Source organism: Salvelinus sp. IW2-2015, linkage group LG28 (assembly GCF_002910315.2).
Source record: "Salvelinus sp. IW2-2015 linkage group LG28, ASM291031v2, whole genome shotgun sequence".
In the NCBI taxonomy this organism is placed as follows: Eukaryota; Metazoa; Chordata; class Actinopteri; order Salmoniformes; family Salmonidae; genus Salvelinus; species Salvelinus sp. IW2-2015.
This window is the reverse complement of record NC_036868.1, coordinates 12,213,999-12,217,694: the sequence shown is the minus strand read 5'-3', so window position 1 is coordinate 12,217,694 and position 3,696 is coordinate 12,213,999. Positions and strand designations below refer to the sequence as shown.

The 3,696-nt window shown below is 40.5% G+C and overlaps 1 protein-coding gene across 1 annotated transcript in view; it reads right to left on the bottom strand.

Annotated features, from left to right (window-relative positions):
- LOC111954251 (mannosyl-oligosaccharide 1,2-alpha-mannosidase IA) overlaps nt 1-3,696 on the bottom strand; it is a 181,791-nt gene that overhangs the window by 91,665 nt on the left and 86,430 nt on the right. The gene's annotated exons all lie outside the window — the stretch shown is intronic.

Genomic DNA, 3,696 nt, shown 5'->3' with positions numbered 1-3,696 from the left:
TTGACTACAAAATCTTCAAAAGTTACTGTTAAGCTTTTCAAACATCTTCAAAAAACTGACTTTTGTAATACAACTTTAGTATTTTTTTAACGTAAATAAATCAAATAAAATTGAAGACGGGATGATCTGTGTTCAATACCAGAGGGAAAACGAGTTGTTAGCATGCTTTCCTGTCACATCCTCTAAACAAACCAGTAACACTTCACTGGAGTTCTCATTCCTGAACATGGCTACTTTCTTCATTTCTCAAAAGGAAAAACCCAACCAATTTCTAAAGACTGTTACATCCAGTGGAACAATAGGACGCAGCAAGTCTCCTTAGAAATCTGGATTCCCCATATGAAACCCATTGAAAGATAGTGACCTCAAATAAAAAAAATAACTTATTGGTTGTCCTTGGGTTTTGCCTACCAAATAAGATTCTGTTATAGTCACAGACTTGATTCAAAACAGTTTTAGATAACTTCAGAGTGTTTTCTATCTAATAATAATACTGCATATATTCGCATCCGGGACTGAGTAGGAGCAGTTTACTCTGGCACGCTTTTCATCCAAACTGTGAAAATGCTGCCCCCTATCCTAGAGAAGTTAAACAGCTTGAAAATTCCAAAAATGATGTCATGGCTTTAGAAGCTTCTGATTGACTAATTTACTCATGAGTTCAATTGATTGTACCCTGGATGTATTTCAAGGCCTCCCTTCAAACTCAGTGCCGTCATTGCTTGACATCATGGGAAAAAGAAAAGAAATCAGCCAAGACCTCAGAAAAAAAAAATTGTAGACCTCCACATGTCCAGTTTCATCCTGTGAGCAATTTCCAAATAACCTGAATACCAGTTCATCTGTACAAACAATACACGCAAGTATAAACACCATGGGACCACACAGCCGTCATACCGCTCAGGAAGGCACACGTTCTGTCTCCTAGAGGTGAACATACTTTGGTGCGAAAAGTGCAAATCAATCCCGATCAACAGCAAAAGACCTTGTGAAGATGCAGGAAAACAGTACAAAAGTATCTAGAATCCTATAGAGTCCTATATCGACATAACCTGAAAGGCTGCTCAGCAAGGAAGAAGCACTTCTCCATAAAAAAGCCAGACTACGGTTTGCAACTGCACATGCAAAGATCGTACTTTTTGGAAACTATCCCTCTGGTCTGATGAAACAAAATAAACTGTTTGGCCATAATGACCATTGTTATGTTTGAGGAAGAAGGGGGAGCTTGCAAGCCAATGTACACCATCCCAACCGTGAAGCACGCGTTCCCTTACTGTTCTGTACCTTATAGAGTCCCCTCCCCCAGCTCATGTAGTGCGAGATCTCCTCACTACCGCAATCACGATCACTGGACTCACAAAAAGACTGATCATGACCACCGGATAAAGAAAAAGATGAATATAATCAATACGAGCAACTCTAGAATGCATTCTAGTCACAAATACTCTATAAACCAGCTACTAGCCCAGTTACACTATCTTCCAACCGCCCCACCCTTTCCCAAACCTACGGCTCTTCTCTACTACAGACAAATTAACCCTCCCTAATACACATACCATATCCAAATACAACTCGTAACGCACACGTAAATACCTAAGGACACGAACCAAAAGTCAAGCATATTGCAAGCTGCCATACACATCAAGCCCTAACCTCAACCGTCCCAATCGTCACGTTGTGCAATTTGGAACCGGTGTTTTTCTGGATCAAACGCGCCAAATAAATKGACATTTTGGATATATATCGACGGAATTAATCGAACAAAAGGACCATTTGTGATGTTTATGGGACATATTGGAGTGCCAACAGAAGAAGCTCGTCAAAGGTAAGGCATGAATTATATCTTTATTTCTGCGTTTTGTGTCGCGCCAGGAGGGTTGAAATATGATGGTCTGTGATTGTTAGCTGGGGTGCTATCCTCAGATAATAGCATTGTTTGCTTTCTACATAAAGCATTTTTTAAATCTGACACAYTGGCTGGATTCACAACAAGTGTAGCTTTAATTTGGTATTTTGAATGTGGGATTTCATGAAAGTTAAATTTTTATAGTCATTTATTTGAATTTGGCACTCTGCATTTTCACTGGCTGTTGGCCAGGTGGGACGCTACCGTCCCACATATCCCAGAGAGGTTAAAGGCACAGCCAACTTAGCGTATGTAAACTTCTGACCCACTGGAATTATAGATACAGTGAATTATAAGTGAAATAATCTGTCTGTAAACAATTGTTGGAAAAAGTACTTGTGTCATGCATAAAGTAGATGTCCTAACCAACTTGCCAAAACTATAGTTTGTTAACAAGAAATTTGTGGAGTGGTTGAAAATAGAGTTTAATGACTCCAACCTAAGTGTATGTAAACTTCCGACTTCAACTGTAGATATTCCATAAAATACAATAGTCATTTAGAACATTAATAATAATATTGTTTTAATAAGGTTTGTATCACAACTAAAGTGGCCAAATTACTTTTTAAAATGAAGCACATTAATCTGCTTTACAAGGGGTTTGAGCCTAACTGGCATATAAACTCAGCAACAACAAAAAAAGTCCCTTTTTTAGGACCGTGTCTTTCAATGATAATTCATAAAAATCCAAATAACTTCACAGATMTTCATTGTAAAGGGTTTAAACACTGTTTCCCATGCTTGTTCAATGAACCATAAACAATTAATGAGCATGCACCTGTGGAACGGTCATTAAGACACTAACAGCTTACAGACGGTAGGCAATTAAGGTCACAGTTATGAAAACTTAGGACACTAAAGAGGCCTTTCTACTGGACTTCTGAAAAACACCTAAAGAAAGATGCCCAGGTCCCCTGCTCAATATGCGTGAACCGTCTTCACGCACTGCCTGCCAAGTGGAGGCATGAAGACTGCAAGATGTCGCCAAGGCAATAAATTTGCTAGATTCTCTGTAGACGCCTACTAAGACAAGCGTATAGGGGAACAAGGACGGACAGTGATCTCCTCCACTGGTGCAGAACCACGTGTCAACAAACACACTGCACAGGATCGTAAATCCCGAAATTCAAACCCTGCGGGACATGGTAGGATTTTTTTTTATTTTTTTAAATTTCACTTTATTTACAGGTAGCTAGTTGAGAACAAGTTTACATTTACTGGCGACTGGCCAAGATAAAGGCATAGCAGTGACACAACAAACACGAGTTACAACAGGAGTAAACAATACAAGTCAATACATGGTAGAAAAAAAAAAGAGAATCTATAATATCAGGATTACAACAAACATGACCCCAAGTTACACCAGGAACGCATCATCCTCCATCAGTGCTACGACTGTCCAGCAATAGGCGGAGAGAGGCTGGACTGAGGAATGTGCCGTTTGTAAGGCAAGGTCTCACCAGACACACCGCAAACAACATTGCCTATGGGTACAAACTCACTTGCGTGGACAGACAGGATGGCAAAAGTGCTCTTCACTGATGAGATCCGGTTTTGTCTCACAGGGTGGATGGTCGGATTCGCTGTTTATGGTCGAACGATGAATGAGCGCCTATAGTTACAAAAAGGTCCTCGAGGCTGTACTCGAGCGGCGTATCGCATTTGGGAGGGTGGAGGGGTCCTGCATCGGTTGGGGCGTGTGCGCACAGAATAATCGGACTGAGCATGTGTTGTCATTGCAGAAATAAACGTGTGGCGTTAGATGGAAAGACATCCTCCTCTTCTCAGGT